The following is a 21,750-nucleotide window of genomic DNA, read 5'->3' on the forward strand; positions in this document are numbered from 1 at the left end:
CGTGTCTAACATTACCTTTGAGTGCAGATGAAGACACATTCGAGCTCTTCACGGTGAAGCAGGAGCTGGAATACGTCGAGAAACAGATCCGTGGTCTGCTGGTGAAGCAAGCCGAGCTGTTGGATCGGCGCTCAACGCTTGAAGCATCACGCGCCGACGCTAACAAATCAAATCACTCTTTGACTCCGAGTTCATCTACGCCGTACGTTACTCTGCCGAGGAAAATGCGATCATCTAAGGCTTCATTCACTCCGGCACCGAAACAACATGGACCATGGATCACACAGCGGAAGACTCGAGCCAGGACCAGAGCTGCCTCTCCTCCCCTCCCGGTCTTCGAGATCTCCACCCGGAACCGCTTCTCCCCTCTTCGCGAGCCGGAACGCGATGACGCCGTGATCATCGGCACATCCATAGTCCGCCATGTCCGCGCTAATTCGGATAAAGGTAAAGTGCGCACTCACTGCTTTCCTGGTGCTCGTGTTCTTGATGTTGCTGCACAGGTTCCCGAGATCCTGAACGGGGACGAGCGCGTCGGAGCTGTTGTGCTGCACGCGGGAGCGAACGACATCAGGCTGCGGCAGACGGAGGTTCTGAAGAAGGACTACAGGAGCCTGATCGAGACGGTACGCAGCACAGCGCCTAAAGCAGCGATCATCGTGTCTGGACCGCTTCCCACGTACAGACAAGGACAGGAAAGGTTCAGTAGACTTTTTGCATTAAATGAATGGTTAATGTCATTGTGTAATGAACAGGGGCTGCACTTTGTAAATAACTGGCATCTGTTTTGGGAAAGACCGAGACTGTACAGCACAGATGGTCTCCATCCCAGCCGAATCGGAGCGGCTGTGCTGTCGGACAACATTTCCAAGACATTACGCACCAGATGACTAATGAGTCAAAGTCCAAATTACAGCCTTTGCGGTCCAAACTTAACTAATAAGCATAGTGTGGAACACTATATAGAAACTGTGTCTATTCCTCGTTTAGTGAAGCCAAACAATAAATCTAGTGTAGGATCTAGCAAAAATCTTATTGTAATTAAACCAGAAAATCTAAATATCAGTCAACAAAAACAATTTCTAAAGCTAGGTCTCCTAAACATTAGATCGCTCACACCTAAGGCGGTTATCGTAAATGAAATGGTCACAGACAATAACTTCGATGTTCTGTGCCTTACTGAAACCTGGCTTAAACCAAATGAGTATTTCGGTCTAAACGAATCTACTCCGCCAGGATACTGTTATAAACATGAGCCTCGTCTGATCGGTCGTGGCGGCGGTGTTGCAACAATCTATAAAGATATTTTTAATATTACTCAGAAAACAGGTCACAGGTTTAATTCATTTGAAGTACTTGTGCTAAATGTTACGCTCTTAGATGTAAGAAGGAAATCTATATTATCTCTAGCCCTGGCTACTGTATATAGACCTCCAGGGCCATATGCTGAATTCCTAAAAGAGTTTGCAGACTTTCTCTCGGATCTATTGGTAAATGTCGATAAAGCAATAATTGCTGGAGATTTTAACATACACGTAGATAATACAAATGATGCTTTAGGGGCTGCGTTTACAGATTTATTAAACTCCTTTGGGGTCAAACAAAACGCCAGTGGTCCCACTCATCGTCTAAATCATACACTAGATTTAATTATATCATATGGAAACCGATCCAACTGATATAGATATTATACCGCAAAGCGATGATGTCACTGATCATTACATGGTGACTTGCATAATACGTACTGCTGAAATATGTCATGTTGCGCCACGTTATAGACCAGGCAGAACAATCCTTCCAACCACTATAGATGGATTCTCAAATAGCTTACCTGATCTATCTAAGCTGCAAAGTGAACCCAAACAAACAGATGAATTAGAGGAAATGACTAGCAGTTTAAGCACCATTCTTACTAGTACATTAGATATTGTTGCGCCAATTAGATTAAAAAAGGTTCGAGAGAAAATTAAAGCACCATGGTACAACAGTGCTACGCATGCTATCAAGAGAGAAACTCGCAACTTAGAGCGTAAATGGAAACAAACTAATTTAGAGGTCTTTAGAATCGCGTGGAAAGACAGTATGTCACGTTATAAAAAGACACTAAAAACAGCCAGGGCTGAGCATCTCCGCAAACTAATCGAAAATAACCAAAATAATCCAAGGTTTTTATTTAACACCGTGGCTAGACTAACAAATAAACAGACATCACCAGAGCAAAATATACCTTTACAGTTTAGTAGTAATGATTTTATGAATTACTTCAATGCGAAAATAGAAAGCATCCGAAACAAAATTATAAGTGTACAATCCGCTATGGTGTCTTATGATTCAGCTTCAATTATGGACCCTCTAGAACAACTAAACCGCTTTACAACGATAGGACAGGAGGAGCTAAATAAACTTATCATTGCATCTAAACCAACAACTTGTTTATTAGATCCAATACCCACTAAACTACTGAAAGAACTATTACCTGTAGTGGAAGAGCCTCTCCTCAATATTATTAACTCGTCTTTATCTTTAGGTCATGTCCCAAAAATATACAAGCTGGCTGTAATAAAACCGCTCATTAAGAAACCGCAATTAGATCCAAATAACTTGGCAAATTACAGACCCATTTCAAATCTTCCATTTATGTCCAAAATACTTGAAAAAGTAGTGTCCGCTCAATTGTGCTCTTTTTTGCAAGAAAATGATATCTATGAAAAATTCCAGTCAGGATTCAGACCGCATCATAGTACAGAAACTGCGCTAGTTAAAATTACAAATGATTTACTTTTAGCTTCTGACCAAGGCTGTATCTCAATACTAGTCCTACTTGATCTTAGCGCTGCGTTCGACACTATAGATCATATAATACTCTTGGATCGACTACAAAACTTCACCGGTGTCCAGGGACAGGCATTAAGCTGGTTTAGATCGTACTTATCGGACCGTTCTCATTTTGTCTGTTTAAATGGGAAAAAATCAAAGATAACGTCAGTAGACTATGGAGTACCGCAAGGATCAGTTTTAGGCCCTCTGCTATTCTCAATATATATGCTGCCACTTGGTAATATTATAAGAAAACATGGAATTAATTTCCACTGTTACGCTGACGACACTCAATTATATATTTCATCACGACCAGATGAAAACACTAACTCATCTAAAATGACAGAGTGTCTCAAAGATATAAAATGCTGGATGACGCGTAATTTCCTGCTATTAAATTCAGATAAAACGGAGGTATTACTTATTGGTCCAAAAAACTACTCACAAAACCTCTCACAATACAACTTTAATATAGACGGATGTCCTGTTACTTTATCCACAACAGTAAAAGACCTGGGTGTTATACTAGACCGCAACTTGTCGTTCGAAAATCATATTTCATATGTTACAAGAACAGCCTTTTTCCACCTTAGAAACATTGCTAAGCTACGTAACATGCTATCTATTTCTGATGCAGAAAAATTAGTTCACGCATTCATGACCTCGAGACTAGATTACTGTAATGCTTTATTAGCCGGTTGTCCTGCATCCTCAATAAACAAGCTACAGTTAGTACAAAATGCAGCTGCTAGAGTTCTTACTAGGTCAAGAAAATATGATCATATAACACCGATTTTATCATCTCTACACTGGTTACCTATTAAGTTCCGCATCAACTACAAAATACTACTACTGACCTATAAAGCCCTAAATGGTTTAGCACCTATGTACTTAACGGACCTTCTTTCGCCCTACAATCCACCGCGTTCCTTAAGATCACTAAATTCAAGGCTTCTGGTCATTCCTAGGATATCGAAGTCCAGTAAAGGAGGGAGGGCGTTCTCGCATTTAGCTCCAAAACTCTGGAATGGCCTTCCCGATACGGTCCGAGCCTCTGACTCGCTGACACAGTTTAAAACTAGATTAAAGACGCATCTCTTTAGTCAAGCATTCACATAATGCTTACCTTCTAGTCCTCTGTTATGCCATACGGAACCGTTTGCCACTGAAACTGCTTAACGCACCAGTGGGGCTCGACAGCCTCTTAGACAAACGGGTCGGCGCGTATGGTTGGGTTGCGGAGAGTTCGGGTTACGGAGAGTTTGTGAGTTATAACGGAAATCATTATGAACATCAGCTATGCTAATTATTTCCCATCTGCCTTTCTGCTGTTATCTCGGGACGCTTGTCCCGAGAAAAATGGCGTTCGTCAGGTCCAGTTTTGTGTCCAGCCTCTCACGGGGATTTCGGATGCCCCAACGCCTGTGATGAGACGACTCAACGCCTGTGATGAGACGACTCAACGCCTGCGATATGTTATGGCGCCGTTTGATTCATAAACAATATTTATATTTAATATTTATATTTAAACAATATGAATGTAAGCCAGAGGAGAACTGGCCCCCGACTGAGCCTGGGTTCTCCCAAGGTTTTTTCTCCATCCAATCTGATGGAGTTTGGTTCCTTGCCACTGTCGCCTTGCTTTTGGCTTGCTTTGAGCTTGCTCAGTTGGGGTTATTTAGTGTTTAGCAATGTTGTTGATCTGTGTTGTGCTACTTACATGTTATCACTGTGAAGCTGCTTTGATACAATCTGTATTGTGAAAAGCGCTATTTAAATAAATGTGACTTGACTTGACTTGACTAAAAACAGCCAGGGCTGAGCATCTCCGCAAACTAATCGAAAATAACCAAAATAATCCAAGGTTTTTATTTAACACCGTGGCTAGACTAACAAATAAACAGACATCACCAGAACAAAATATACCGTTACAGTTTAGTAGTAATGATTTTATGAATTACTTCAATGCGAAAATAGAAAGCATCCGAAACAAAATTATAAATGTACAATCCTCTATGGTGTCTTATGATTCAGCTTCAATTATGGCCCCTCTAGAACAACTAAACCGCTTTACAACGATAGGACAGGATGAGCTAAATAAACTTATCATTGCATCTAAACCAACAACTTGTTTATTAGATCCAATACCAACTAAACTACTGAAAGAACTGTTACCTGTAGTGGAAGAGCCTCTCCTCAATATTATTAACTCGTCTTTATCTTTAGGTCATGTCCCAAAAATATACAAGCTGGCTGTAATAAAACCGCTCATTAAGAAACCGCAATTAGATCCAAATAACTTGGCAAATTACAGACCCATTTCAAATCTTCCATTTATGTCCAAAATACTTGAAAAAGTTGTGTCCGCTCAATTGTGCTCTTTTTTGCAAGAAAATGATATCTATGAAAAATTCCAGTCAGGATTCAGACCGCATCATAGTACAGAAACTGCGCTAGTTAAAATTACAAATGATTTACTTTTAGCTTCCGACCAAGGCCGTATTTCAATACTAGTCCTACTTGATCTTAGCGCTGCGTTCGACACTATAGATCATATAATACTCTTGGATCGACTACAAAACTTCACCGGTGTCCAGGGACAGGCATTAAGCTGGTTTAGATCGTACTTATCGGACCGTTCTCATTTTGTCTGTTTAAATGGGAAAAAATCAAAGATAACGTCAGTAGACTATGGAGTACCGCAAGGATCGGTTTTAGGCCCTCTGCTATTCTCAATATATATGCTGCCACTTGGTAATATTATAAGAAAACATGGAATTAATTTCCACTGTTACGCTGACGACACTCAATTATATATTTCATCACGACCAGATGAAAAGACAAACTCATCTAAAATGAGTGTCTCAAAGATATAAAATGCTGGATGACGCGTAATTTCCTGCTATTAAATTCAGATAAAACGGAGGTATTACTTATTGGTCCAAAAAACTACTCACAAAACCTCTCACAATACAACTTTAATATAGACGGATGTCCTGTTACTTTATCCACTATGTCATATGGAGAGACTATGGTCTGTTTTATTTTGTTTGTGTATTTGGCATGTTTGTTTTCTTTTTGATTTGATTTTCTTTTGTGATCGTTGTTTTATTATGCATGTTTTCTTGTGTGATGCTTGATCATTATTTAGGGTGTGGGGTAACGCCCCCGTAGTTTTTGGAAGCCTAGATCACAGCTGATTAGATGGACAGCTGTTGGTAATTGCCATGTCGAATTACAGACGCTTTAAAAAGGCGAAGAAACTGACAAACAGTGAGCATGTGACCCGTGAACTCTGTTGTGCAGCCCTGTTCTCCACGTTCTTTTATGACCAGACGTAGTCGCGATTGCTTTTATTTGTTTTATTCTCCTGACTGTAGTATGAACCATTGTCTGCTCGCGTTGAAGTGACGGTCCGGCTGTGGATTTGGTGGCTGCTGGATTTTGTTTGTCTCTACTGTGCTGGATTTCCTCTATTCTCTGCTGTGCTGGATTCATCTGTTCGTTGTTGGACTGGAATTCGTCTGTCTCTACTGTGCTGGATCTCCTCTATTCTCTGCTGCGCTGGATTCGTCCGTTCTTTGCTGGACTGGATTTCCCCCGTCTTCGCTTGCTGGATTTGACTGTTCCCTGCCGTGCTGGAGTTCGTCTGCCTCTGCTGTGCTGGATTTCCTCTGCTCTCGGCCGTTCTGGACTGCTGTCTCTCTCTGCTGGGGTCGCTGTTGGTCGCGCTGAATTGAGCATTGTCCAACAAGACTGGGAGCTAGATGCGTCTACTCCCAGTTTATTGGTGAGTGACGTCCTGTTAAATTATATGCATTGCCTCGTCCGGAATTAATATCCACGCCGCAACTAAACTAAAGTGTTCCAGTATTGCTGTAGTTTTACCACTGTTGTTTAATGCGTATTCACAAATTGTAGTGATTTAATTGAGTGTGCACGATTAATATTATTCCTATCGTGGTGTGGTGTTTATGCTGTGTTTCCTTACTGTGGAGATACTGGCGGCTCTTTTTTTCTGTTGTGTGAGTGATGTGCTGATGCGCGTGAGTGAGTGACAGGTGGGCTGCTGTGTAGACGCTGCTGTATGGTGCCAGACGGACTTGGTTAGAGGGACGCTCGCGGACTGTGGGTGCTTATGGACTTCCAGCGAACTGTATCTTCCCGTTGCGTTGTCCAGCTTTTTAAAGTCAATTGAGAGTGCACGGTGTGCCCTTTCTTTTTATGATTGAAACAAGGTTGTAATAAAAACATTTCTATTCAAACTGCTGTCCGGGTAATCCTGTTGTGTTGCTCCCACCAAACTAAAAGAACTTGAAAGCCAGGGTGTTTAAATTAATAGAGTCCCAGCTCTTCAATTGGGTGGCGTAGTCGGGCTACATTGTCTGCTCACATTTGGCAGTAGTCGGCAGGGTTTGGTTTGGAGCTTCACATACAGGTTATCTTAATTGCATAGTAGTTATAATTTTTACATAAATATATATATATATATATTTTTTTTTAATATGATGATGATGCCAATTTATGCGGGTGCACCTTGGATTCCCAAATTTAAAGGTGTAGGGGGTGATTTAAAATTTGGTGAGTGGAAAGAACAAATTCAGAGTTTGTTGCAGGCACGGGAGTTTAATGAACAGCAAAAAGTCAGCATACTGTTGGGGGCATTAACAGATGAAGCTAAGCGGGAGGTTTGTGTTCTGGGGGATACCGAACGCAATACTGTAGCAAAATTTTTTAGCTATTTAGAGACCCTGTATGGAGATCAGGTCCCTGTGGCAAATTTGAGATTACAATTTTTTAGCTGTACACAAACTGCCAGTGAAAGTTTAAGAACTTATGTTCTCAGGCTGCGGGAATTATTCGGTAGATTAAGGAAGCGAGACCCAGATGGCCCTCTTGATGAAAGTCACCTGCTGGACCAGCTCTTGATGGGACTCCGTAATGCAGAACTGAGGAGCACCATCAGAACTTATGCACGCCGTAACCCAGATGCCACTTTCAACACTGTATTGGAGGAGGTCCTGTTGCTGGAAAGTGAACAGCGGCCTGGGGCTGGGCATGAAATTGTAGCACAAGCTGTGGGTGAGTCCTCTGTTCTTAAATCACAAACAGGGAAGGATGACTGGGCTGAGGCGTTTCGGCGGGAGCTTCTCCAGGAGGTGAGGGGGCAGATGAATGCATTAAGACGAGAAATGACCCAGCAGTTACAACCCGCTGCAAGTGAGCCTCCACGATCCTCACAATTCCCTAATCAGCCACCACCTAGGAGGAGGTTCCAGTCTTATACACCTAACACCTGGGCTGCAGACGGTAAGCCTATCTGTCGCCAGTGTGGCCGCACTGGACATATTGCCAGGTTCTGTAGACCCCCATCTGAGTCCCATGCTGATTTAAACTAGTTTGTCCTGCTACTGAGGTCCAAGTAGCAGGGAATTTGGGTGAGGCAAGACAAAGGGCCGTATTTGTGGGTGACTGCCCTAAGGTTGAGGTTAAAGTAAATGGTGTGCCCCTAATTGGACTGATTGATACCGGTTCACAAGTGACATTAATGCGACAGAGTATATTTGACGAACACTATCCAGCAGATGCCTTATCACATGGTGCAACCCCTAACAAATTGACACTTAGAGCGGCTAATGGGTTATCCATCCCTTATCAAGGCTATGTGGTGATGGACTTTGAGATAGGAGGTGCTAATATCTCAGGGAGGGGGGTTGTTATTGTAGCCGATCACTGTCTAACTGCCCCATTACTGATTGGTATGAATGTTATTACAACCTGTTGGCATGACCTACTTGCTCGACCAGAGGGTCTGAAGACTGTTTTCCAGGATCAGGGGACAAGGAAAGCGTGGACGGGTGCATTTGCTGTATGCCAGAGAACAGCTGTAGTTGGTGGAGAAGATGGATATATGGGGTTTGTGCGTCCAGCAAGTCGCAAGGGCCTAACCGTTCCGGCCAGAAGTGAGGTGGTGGTTTGGGGCCGTGCGCGGATGGGTCCGAAGGGACAGGACTACTGTGGCCTGATTGAAGCACTGCCTGAGCTGGGGCCTTTCTCTGTGGCGAAGACTGTTGCAATTGTCAAACATGGCCAACTTCCTATTCGCATCCAGAATATGACCTCTTGCCCTGTTTTTATAGGCCGCTACCAGAAGCTGGCGAAGGTGTTTCGTGTTGACCGTGCTGACGTCCATGGCCAGACAGATCTAAGCCTGACTGTGCAGGATGATGGAACAGTCGCAGTAGATATTGTGGAGGCTGGAGAGGGAGAGCAAGTGGAACCACCTGTCGGGATGTTAAGAGATTTGCAAGGTAAAGATGACTTGACCGAACGACAGAAGCAAGATTTTGAAGTTCTCCTACAAAGGTGGGTCAGGGTGTTTGCCCTCCATGAGGAGGATTTCGGGCATACTGATGCGGTGCAACATCAAATCCACACCAATGACGCACCCCCAGTAAGAGAAAAATATCGCCCCTTACCACCCATGATGTATCAAGAAATGCGCACCCTACTAGCCGATATGTTGGAAAAGAAGGTTATTCAGCCTAGTTCCAGCCCTTGGGCTGCACCTATTGTGATGGTTCGCAAGAAAGATGGCAGTTGGCGCTTTTGCGTTGACTATCGCAAGTTGAACTCCCTGACTTATAAAGATGCCTTTCCGCTCCCCCGTATAGAGGAGACCCTAACCTCCCTGACCCAAGCTTCCTGGTTTACCACGCTTGACTTAGCCAGTGGTTATTGGCAAGTTGGGGTCGACCCTCGAGACCGACCCAAGACCGCCTTCACCACCCCACTAGGCCTATACGAGTTTCAGAGGATGCCATTTGGCCTTTGCAATGCACCAGCGACGTTCCAGCGGCTTATGCAGCAGTGCTTGAGTGGCCAAATTGCTGATTCTGTACTTGTTTATTTGGATGATATCATTGTCTATTCTCCAGACTTTTCCTCCCATCTGTGCCACTTGGAGGCTGTCTTTGAGCGACTGCAAAATCATGGACTAAAGCTGAGAGTGGATAAGTGCCAGCTGCTGCAGCGGTAAGTAAGGTTCCTGGGTCATGTGGTCACTGGAGAGGGAGTAAAACCAGACCCTACGAAGGTCACTGCTGTAACCGAATGGCCGGTTCCAACCACAATTAAGGAGGTACGTGCTTTCCTGGGCTTAGCAGGTTACTATCGTCGCTTTATTGTCAACTTTGCAAAGGTAGCACGCCCCTTGAATGCCCTCTTAAGCGGAGCCCCTGCAGATAAGAGAACAGGATCTCGGCAGATCTCTTGGTCGGATGAGTGTCAACAAGCTTTCGATCAACTGAAAACTGCTTTGACTCGGGCCCCAATCTTGGCTTATGCTAATTATGCAGAACCTTTTGTGTTGTACACCGATGCGAGCCATGCTGGCTTGGGAGCTGTCTTAGCTCAGCTACAGGATGGGCGTGAGCGAGTTGTGGCCTATGCTAGTAGGAGCCTGCATCCTAGTGAGAAAAATGATGCCAATTATAGCTCCTTTAAATTGGAATTGCTAGCGTTAAAGTGGGCCATCGTAGAAAAATTTAAAGACTACCTGATGGGGGCTAAAGTGATTGTTTATACTGACAATAACCCTGTAGCTCACTTACAGACCGCTCGCCTGGGGGCCACGGAACAACGGTGGGTAGCTCAACTGGCTGCCTTTGACTACCAGGTGAGGTATCGTTCTGGTAAGGAAAACGCTAATGCGGATGCCCTGTCCCGAGTACCTGTTGAAACCCCTGTAGACACTGATGTGATAAATGTGGTGACTGTGGCGGACGTACAATCGACAGAAGGCCAGTCGATGGACGGCTGGCGAGCCAGGCAGCTTCAGGACAAGGATCTGGAACAAGTGCGGAGGTATGTGGAAAGTGGGAAGTTTCCAGTGGGACAGGAGTGGAGAGTTGCTTCTGAAGATTCACAATCTCATCATTTTAATGTTGTTTTTAGTTTTTTATTGTTTTTATTAATAATAATAATCATTAGTATTATGCATGTGATTTACACTTTTCATATACATTTTTATACTTTTCATATATATTCATAATCATTTATAATCTACATTTTTATGAATCAAACTTTTCTGAATTCTGTATGTGGAAGACTTTTAGAGTTTGGGAGACTTTGGGGGGAAGTTGAGTGTATTATGTTTCTTTCCGTGGAGCAGAATATACATTTCGGTGATTGATTAAGAGCAGATGTTCTGGAACAGCTATATGTACTGTGTAAGTTCTTTGTTTGAGACAGAGAGAGGAAAAATACAGAGAGGCAACAAGGACGATCTTTGCTGGTCCACTCTCTCTCCCTTATGTCTTATATAAATTGGTAAAATAAATAACATATATTGGCAGAATGACTGGTGTCTTTTCATTAAATTAAATAACAAGGGGAAACGAAGATTTTAAATCTACATTTTTGGCGTCACGAACAGGATTCGAACCTGTGCGGGGAAACCCCATTGGATGGATTCATTAGCCCTAGGCTGTATCTATCCCATAGTGTTACCATGCGAGGGGTTTCTATGGGATGCTACCTCCAGGACAACTAGATTCAAGGGAAATTACATACGAGTTTGGCATTCGGAAGATGCGAATGAATATTGTGAGACTGAATTAGAAACTGGGGAAATTGGACGGTGTTTTTATCTTTCTGCGGGAAAGACAAACAAAGCTAAAACATGCCCAAGTACAACTATTGCACCAGCTCATGGTATATTGTTAGCAAAGGAAACCAAAACCTTGATAAACGAAGCTCATATGGTGCGACAACACATTAATTATAACTTGATGTCTCTTCTTACGGTTTATGATCAGTCCTATTGTGGAAATTTCACAAAAATTAGGAGCTGGTTGGAAAAAGAAATTAAATATTATACCTCTAAGGATCCTCTTGGAAGTCGAAATCGCAAATCTCGAAGTATATGGGGAGACATAGCGGGGGTATTTGGCTCTGTCAATTCAATTAGTAATACTGCTCAGCTGAACCAATTAAGTGAGTACTCTCAGTGGATGGGAACAATGACCGGCAAAGGACTTACTGAGACTCTTCAAGGTTCTCTACATATTATAGCAGCGGGTCAGCATCTTAATGACGCAGCGAGGGAATTGGCAGATGCATTAAGCCTAGTTCACACTACGTGATTTTAAGCCCGATTTAAGCCCGATTTGCAAATCGTTGAGTCGCCGACAAGTCAGGGTGTTATCGCGTGCAAATCGCGGGCGATTAGCAGACGATTAACGCTCGCCAATCCGTTAGTGTGAAAGAGCCAACAACGCATCAAAGACAGCTCGCAGACACCTCGCAGACAGGTCGCCGAGCTCAGAAAAATATCTAGCATGCTAGATATCTCGAGCAGTCGCGCGACTCAATCTCAGTGATGTCATGAGTACAGCCAATCATAGCAACGCATGGGTTGAGGACACCAGGTAAATCTTACTTTTTCTTTTTTGCATTTTTTTTTTCTCAGAGCAGATCGTCGAGCAAACAGTGTGCAGCACTAGTTTCTGTCTGACGTCCATATTCGCGTGTTGTGTTCTTCTCTGCAGTTTCGCGTCATTTCTGGTTCGTTTTATTGCGTGGTTTTTCGTGACAAAACATGGTTTCTAGACCAGATAGAATCGTGTTGTTGTCAACTCGTTATTTGTTTGATTATTTTCAGGATTTAGACCGTACTATAGTACTGAAACAGCTCTCATTGAGTCACAAATGATATGCTCTTATCATCCGATCGTGGTTGTATCTCTGTGTAGTGCGTTGTTAACTCGTGTAGTGAGTTACCTCCTGTTGTGGATCAATCACGTTGTGTTGCGTGGTGTGAACAGCTAAACAACTTGAACACTCATGATTTCACTGAGAGCAAGTCATGTAGTGTGAACCGCACAGTTCAGCCCGACATTTTAAAATCATGTAGTGTGAACTAGGCATAAGTGAAATCGTCTAATTTTGAGACACATCGTGCAGCGTGTTTATTTTTGGCTCGGAACTGGGGGATTTAATTAGTTAACGAGTTAATTAATTAATGAGTCCAGGCACGGGCAGAAGACTTTTTTAGTTTTTCTTTTCTTAGATGATTGGGGTTCATTTTAAATGCTTACACATAGATGTTAAATAACACATAGTATGCGGGGACATAACATGGGTTGGGTTTTTGTTTGTTATTTTCTTTTCTTTTCTGTTTCAATTCTTTTGTCTTCTATGTCTATGTCTTGGTCTACTATTTCTCCTCAGCACTATCACTTCAATAGGTTGGCCACCTGGAGATGATGGTGTGGAACTGACGGCCGTAGTTCCAGAGGAGGGACTGAAGATTCACAATCTCATCATTTTAATGTTGTTTTTAGTTTTTTATTGTTTTTATTAATAATAATAATCATTAGTATTATGCATGTGATTTACACTTTTCATATACATTTTTATACTTTTCATATATATTCATAATCATTTATAATCTACATTTTTATGAATCAAACTTTTCTGAATTCTGTATGTGGAAGACTTTTAGAGTTTGGGAGACTTTGGGGGGAAGTTGAGTGTATTATATTTCTTTCCGTGGAGCAGAATATACATTTCGGTGATTGATTAAGAGCAGATGTTCTGGAACAGCTATATGTACTGTGTAAGTTCTTTGTTTGAGACAGAGAGAGGAAAAATACAGAGAGGCAACAAGGACGATCTTTGCTGGTCCACTCTCTCTCCCTTATGTCTTATATAAATTGGTAAAATAAATAACATATATTGGCAGAATGACTGGTGTCTTTTCATTAAATTAAATAACAAGGGGAAACGAAGATTTTAAATCTACACTTCGTTCGGGGTGAAACGGCTGTTGCAACAAAGGACCAGACTGGTGATGAGGGATGGGGTTCTGTGTCGTCGGATTACTGACTTTAATACTCATGAAGCTCGTCTCCAGATTGTCTGCCCTACTCAACAGCGTCAAGAGGTGTGGGAGAAATATCATGATGCTGTTGGACACTTGGGAGTGGAGAGAACCATCAGTTGTCTACGTCGACACTTCTTCTGGCCAGGTATGCAGACCCAGGTCCAACAATATCACTCTATGTGCCCCCGTTGTCAGATGAGAAAAACTGATGCTGTGCCGAAAGCGCCCTTGAAGCCCTTTACTGTGTCCTTTCCCCTTGAGGTCATCGAGTTAGATTTTCTTTCTTTAGGAAGGCCCCAGGACCCATATCAAAACATTCTTGTCATGACTGATATGTTTAGCCGCTATGCCTGGGCTATCCCCACAAGAGATCAGACAGCGAGGACTACAGCCAGGGTCCTGTGGCAATCAGTTATCCAGACCTTTGGGTGTCCGATGAGGTTTCATTCGGACCAGGGCCCAAATTTCGAATCCCAGCTGGTGGCTGAATTATGTAACCTCTATGGCATCTCCAAGAGTAGGACAACCCCGTACCACCCTCAAGGGAACGGCATGTGCGAACGGCTTAATCAGACCCTGCTGAGCATGTTGCGGACTTTAGAAGATGAAAAGCAAAGTCGTTGGCCTGAACATCTTCCTGCCCTTGTGCAAGCTTATAATGCTACCTTACACAGCTCAACAGGGTACGCACCTTCGTATTTGATGTTTGGGCGCCATGTCAGGTTGCCTGTGGATGTAGCTCTGGGGGTAGAGAATCAGCATGCTCGTTATAGCTGGGATAGTTGGGTGGGCGAACATCACCAACACCTGTTGTATGCCTATTCACTAGCAGCTAAGTCTATGGGTCAGGCGGCAGACCAGTACAAGAAGCAATATGATCGCAGGGCCAAGTCACTTCCTTTAGCTCCTGGGGAACGTGTGTGGCGGAGGAATAGGCGAGATGCGGGAAGGGGTAAGCTTAGTAGTAAATGGGACCCAGAGCCTTATGTAGTAGTGGAACAGTTGAATGAAGAGGGTTTGACCTATCGTGTTAAGTCTGAGCGTACAGGGAAAGAGAGGGTTCTGCATAGAAATTCTCTTAAACCTTGCATTAACCCCCCCCCAAGGTGCCCTCGCATTGCATCCCGAGTTGCCAGTATCTCCTGTTTGTGCATCGCAACCTCTGATGTATATACCATGGGTGGACCCTGTTGGTCTAGATGACCCAGGTAATGAGGTGGCTCCTAGGAGGTCTGTCCGTTCCAATATGGGACAGCCCCCTGTGAGATATAGAGACACTTAAATATGTGGATACCTATGGTTGTCAGGGACTGCCAACGTTAAAGAGTGGGGGGATGTCATATGGAGAGACTATGGTCTGTTTTATTTTGTTTGTGTATTTGGCATGTTTGTTTTCTTTTTGATTTGGTTTTCTTTTGTGATCGTTGTTTTATTATGCATGTTTTCTTGTGTGATACTTGATCATTATTTAGGGTGTGGGGTAACGCCCCCGTAGTTTTTGGAAGCCTAGATCACAGCTGATTAGATGGACAGCTGTTGGTAATTGCCATGTCGAATTACAGACGCTTTAAAAAGGCGAAGAAACTGACAAACAGTGAGCCTGTGACCCGTGAACTCTGTTGTGCAGCCCTGTTCTCCACGTTCTTTTATGACCAGACGTAGTCGCGATTGCTTTTATTTGTTTTATTCTCCTGACTGTAGTATGAACCATTGTCTGCTCGCGTTGAAGTGACGGTCCGGCTGTGGATTTGGTGGCTGCTGGATTTTGTTTGTCTCTACTGTGCTGGATTTCCTCTATTCTCTGCTGTGCTGGATTCATCTGTTCGTTGTTGGACTGGAATTCGTCTGTCTCTACTGTGCTGGATCTCCTCTATTCTCTGCTGCGCTGGATTCGTCCGTTCTTTGCTGGACTGGATTTCCCCCGTCTTCGCTTGCTGGATTTGACTGTTCCCTGCCGTGCTGGAGTTCGTCTGCCTCTGCTGTGCTGGATTTCCTCTGCTCTCGGCCGTTCTGGACTGCTGTCTCTCTCTGCTGGGGTCGCTGTTGGTCGCGCTGAATTGAGCATTGTCCAACAAGACTGGGAGCTAGATGCGTCTACTCCCAGTTTATTGGTGAGTGACGTCCTGTTAAATTATATGCATTGCCTCGTCCGGAATTAATATCCACGCCGCAACTAAACTAAAGTGTTCCAGTATTGCTGTAGTTTTACCACTGTTGTTTAATGCGTATTCACAAATTGTAGTGATTTAATTGAGTGTGCACGATTAATATTATTCCTATCGTGGTGTGGTGTTTATGCTGTGTTTCCTTACTGTGGAGATACTGGCGGCTCTTTTTTTCTGTTGTGTGAGTGATGTGCTGATGCGCGTGAGTGAGTGACAGGTGGGCTGCTGTGTAGACGCTGCTGTATGGTGCCAGACGGACTTGGTTAGAGGGACGCTCGCGGACTGTGGGTGCTTATGGACTTCCAGCGAACTGTATCTTCCCGTTGCGTTGTCCAGCTTTTTAAAGTCAATTGAGAGTGCACGGTGTGCCCTTTCTTTTTATGATTGAAACAAGGTTGTAATAAAAACATTTCTATTCAAACTGCTGTCCGGGTAATCCTGTTGTGTTGCTCCCACCAAACTAAAAGAACTTGAAAGCCAGGGTGTTTAAATTAATAGAGTCCCAGCTCTTCAATTGGGTGGCGTAGTCGGGCTACAGTAAAAGACCTGGGTGTTATACTAGACCGCAACTTGTCTTTCGAAAATCATATTTCATATGTTACAAGAACAGCCTTTTTCCACCTTAGAAACATTGCTAAGCTACGTAACATGCTATCTATTTCTGATGCAGAAAAGTTAGTTCATGCATTCATGACCTCGAGACTAGATTACTGTAATGCTTTATTAGCCGGTTGTCCTGCATCCTCAATAAACAAGCTACAGTTAGTACAAAATGCAGCTGCTAGAGTTCTTACTAGGTCAAGAAAATATGATCATATAACACCGATTTTATCATCTCTACACTGGTTACCTATTAAGTTCCGCATCAACTACAAAATACTACTACTGACCTATAAAGCCCTAAATGGTTTAGCACCTATGTACTTAACGGACCTTCTTTCGCCCTACAATCCACCGCGTTCCTTAAGATCACTAAATTCAAGGCTTCTGGTCATTCCTAGGATATCGAAGTCCAGTAAAGGAGGGAGGGCGTTCTCGCATTTAGCTCCAAAACTCTGGAATGGCCTTCCCGATACGGTCCGAGCCTCTGACTCGCTGACACAGTTTAAAACTAGATTAAAGACGCATCTCTTTAGTCAAGCATTCACATAATGCTTACCTTCTAGTCCTCTGTTATGCCATACGGAACCGTTTGCCACTGAAACTGCTTAACGCACCAGTGGGGCTCGACAGCCTTTTAGACAAACGGGTCGGCGCGTATGGTCGGCGCGTATGGTTGGGTTGCGGAGAGTTCGGGTTACGGAGAGTTTGTGAGTTATAACGGAAATCATTATGAACATCAGCTATGCTAATTATTTCCCATCTGCCTTTCTGCTGTTATCTCGGGACGCTTGTCCCGAGAAAAATGGCGTTCGTCAGGTCCAGTTTTGTGTCCAGCCTCTCACGGGGATTTCGGATGCCCCAACGCCTGTGAAGAGACGACTCAACGCCTGTGATGAGACGACTCAACGCCTGCGATATGTTATGGCGCCGTTTGATTCATAAACAATATTTATATTTAATATTTATATTTAAACAATATGAATGTAAGCCAGAGGAGAACTGGCCCCCGACTGAGCCTGGGTTCTCCCAAGGTTTTTTCTCCATCCAATCTGATGGAGTTTGGTTCCTTGCCACTGTCGCCTTGCTTTTGGCTTGCTTTGAGCTTGCTCAGTTGGGGTTATTTAGTGTTTAGCAATGTTGTTGATCTGTGTTGTGCTACTTTCATGTTATCACTGTGAAGCTGCTTTGATACAATCTGTATTGTGAAAAGCGCTATATAAATAAATGTGACTTGACTTGACTTGAAGTGTCGTCAGCGTAACAGTGGAAGTTAATTCCATGTTTTCTTATAATATTACTAATATTATTAGTAGCAGCATATATATTGAGAATAGCAGAGGGCCTAAAACCTGATACTTGCGGTACTCCATAGTCTACAGACGTTATCTTTGATTTTTCCCCATTTAAACAGACAAAATGATAACGGTCTGATAAGTACGATCTAAACCAGCTTAATGCCTGTCCCTGAACACCAGTGTAGATTTGTAGTCGATCCAAGAGTATTTTATGATCTATAGTGTCGAACGCAGCGCTAAGATCAAGTAGGACTAGAATTGAGATACAGCCTTGGTCAGAAGCTAAAAGTAAATCATTTGTAATTTTAACTAGCGCAGTTTCTGTACTATGATGCGGTCTGAATCCTGACTGAAATTTTTCATATTCTGAGTCCACTATGGCTCAGACCACTCACACAAAGGATTGCAGTACACGCACTAAACGGTCAAGAACTCCCCACCATTTCATTTACCACTGAAGACATTACCATCATCACTTTAGGCAATCATTCCGAGACAATTTGTTTTTACATTCTGCATTCACCCCTGGCACACTTTGTTCTTGGACATCCCTGGCTCATCCGTCACAACCCTCGAGTGGATTGGCAACGAAAAGCTATACTGGAGTGGAGCAAGGAATGTCATAAGTCTTGTCTCGTGTCTGCTTGTCTGTCTGTGCCTGTTTGTGTGTTTCAGGAGGAAGTAGAGTAAGTCTCGTGCTGCTTCTCTTCCTCCTCATCGTCCCTATGACTGTGCCATAGATTTAATGCCAGCTAAGTCTCCGCCTAAAGGCAAGTTATACTCACTTTCTGTTCCTGAAAAGGAGGCTATGGAGAAATATATTTCTGATTCTCTGGCAACCAAGTTCATCCGCCCTTCCTCTTCTCCAGCGGGGGAGGGGTTCTTTTTAGTGGGGAAGAAGGACGGGTCTCTGCGACCTTGTATTGATTACCGTGGGTTGAATAACATAAAGAATACTTATCCTTTGCTGTTGATGTCTTCAGCTTTCGAGAGGTTGCAGGGAGCGTCCATCTTCACAAAATTGGACTTGCGTAACGCTTATCATTTGGTTAGCATCAGGGAGGGGTATGAATGGAAGACTGCTTTTAACACCCCCAGGGGGCACTTTGAATATTTTGGTCCCCAGCAGTCATCCAGGCACTGGTCAATGACGTGTTGCGAGACATGATAGACCAGTTCATAAATGTTTACCTGGATGACATATTGATATATTTTCCTCATCTCTCCAGGAACATGTGCAACACATCCAACGGGTGCTTCAGAGGTTGTTAGAGAATGGGCTTTTTGTCAAGGTGGAGAAATGCTATTTTCATGCGCAGTCTGTTCCTTTCCTAGGATACATCATCTCGTCTGAGGGAATGTGTGTGGACCCTGAGAAGGTTAAGGCTGTGGTAGAATGAATAAGTCCAGATTCCCGTAAGGCCCTACAGAGGTTTCTGGGGTTCGCCAATTTCTATCGACGTTTTTTTTTTAATTTCAGCCAACTAGCCGCGCCTCTGACTGCCTTGACCTCCCCCAGTACTCCATTCAGGTGGTCAGATACAGCCGAGGCTGTATTTGCCAAACTCAAGAGCCGCTTTGTTTCAGCACCCATCCTCGTTGCCCCTGACTATTCAGTTCGTGGTGGAGGTCGATGCGTCAGAGGTGGGGGTAGGATCAGTCCTGTCCCAGCGTTCTCCCACAGACGACAAGATGCATTCTTACGCGTTTTTTTCTCATCTTTTGTCCTCAGCCGAACGCAATTACGACATTGGTAACAGGGAGTTGTTGGCAGTGAAGTTAGCATTGGAGGAATGGCGTTATTGGTTAGAGGGCTCAGGTTACCCTTTATAGACCCCTTTTGCGCCGACGTCACAGTTACGTCACGGCGCTAGCTGGAGGCAAAACAAAGTGAAAACTGCAGGCGGCCAATGCAAAACAGCACAGATTCGGCTACATAATAAGGAGCTTTAATAATTGTTATTATTATTAAATGTCATCTTGTTGTGTTGTTTGGAGCAAGAATTGATGAAAAATTAATATGCTGTATCTGGAACTTTTATTTCTAGAAAATATTCACATCATTAAAATCGCACTGTAATGTCACTCTTTACATTGTCATGGTCTCGGCGCTGGCTCGGCAGAACTGCGGATCGTACACACAAGTTTAGTACAGGACCATGTAGTAGTGTTGTTTTTGGCGGCCTGTTTTAATTTTAGTTTTAGTCTAGTCTTTGTGTCAAGCTGACATTTTAGTTTTTGTTAGTTTTAGTCATGTTCATACTCTTTTTAGTCTAGTCTAGTTTTAGTCGACGAAAACTGATGACATTTTAGTCTAGTTTTAGTCGACGAAAACCGATGACATTTTAGTCTAGTTTTAGTCGACGAAAGACATAGTCTAGTTTTAGTCAATAAAAATTTTATTTTAGTCTCTTTTTAGTAGGCAATTCTATTTAACCCAGTCAATATATAAGAAGCCTACCTAGTACTAGGCTAGCCTATAGACGAAACCAATTTTTTTCTTTTAGCCAAACCCATTTCAAACAATCTTATCTTCTTATAGTTATCTTCTTATATTATTGTTACCTTATAGACTCAAGAATGCATCCAGGAAGACGCTCTGAATTGAATTTACAACATATTTATTTTACCAACCAAACATAGCCTACACACATGATGAAATTAAAGTTTTTACAAATGTCATTTTTTCTTTTTCTCCCAAAGACGAATCCCTTTCTCTGTAACAGACTTAACTTTGTTTGTTGTCATATGCTAAAGCCTGTTTCACACATACCCATTTGCAGCGCGTATTTTCCCCGCACCCATGTTACAGTTATGATTAGCGCTCATACCGCGCGCTCTGGGAGCCGTGCGTGCATAACAGCAGAGCAGAGATCTACACACTACCTCAACAACGCGACAAAATGGATGTAGGCTAATTTAAAATACTGATTTGTAATAAAAAAAGAGGATAAATGTTGCGATTGTGGTACAGCCGTAGACCAATTGCGCACTGCAAACGCAGCACATGTGAAAGCAATAACGCGCGCTGCTCCTGCATACACACTGCAACACGCACCGCATACATGCTACACACGGAGTGTGTGTGAAACAGCTGTAACTCACGCAACTGCTTCTTCTAAATAATGCCGCGAGTGGGGCTTGAGGATCTGAAGTCGCATGCGTTTGCACAGTGCGATCTAATGCAGCCCCTGAAGTGACACAGGAAACAGAAATGCTGCATACTAATAATGCAAGTAGGCTAAGCGAGACGAGATAACGTTAACATTTCGTCTCGTCTCGTTTTGGTCAACGAAAATGTAGAGACATTTTAGCATAGTTTTTATTTTTGTAAACCACATTTAGTCTCGTTTTTATTCGTCAACGATATTGCATTATACATTTAGTTATAGTCATCGTCACACGACCAGCATTTACGTTGCGTCTCGTCTCGTTTTCGTCACGTGATAAAGGTTCGTTGACGATGATATTTAGTCATAATTTTCGTTGACGAAAGCAACACTACCATGTAGGCATCTAAAGATTTATATGCCTTCAGTTTCTCTTTACGATCGGTTTCTCTGTAAGGTAGGTGTAGAAGTCAGACCACTCAACCGAGGTAACGTACGTTAATCCTGTCAGATCATCCATGCATTGAGTGAGCGTGTAGGTGGCTACGGGTCGGCCAATCTGGTTCCGTCGGTTAAAAATAACTTTTGAAAATAACAATCGCGGTCCTGGAGACTGAGTGACCTTACTCATTAAGATAATATCGGATTTTCTCCAGTCATTGTTAAAAAACAAGCTAACAATCCTTGCTAACTAGCGTTAGTGAAGCGGCCAAATGGATCTTTCTGCCTCCACCTAAGCTCCGCCCACAAAAAAAACGTCACCATGTTTACCAACTGTAAAAGGGTCTATAGTCTGGACTGATCACAAGAATTTAGAGTACATCAGAACTGTCAAAAGATTGAACTGCTGGCAGGCTCGGTGGGCACTTTTT

Source organism: Pimephales promelas, chromosome 4, assembly GCF_988280905.1.
Source record: "Pimephales promelas chromosome 4, fPimPro1.hap1.1, whole genome shotgun sequence".
NCBI classification, from domain to species: Eukaryota; Metazoa; Chordata; class Actinopteri; order Cypriniformes; family Leuciscidae; genus Pimephales; species Pimephales promelas.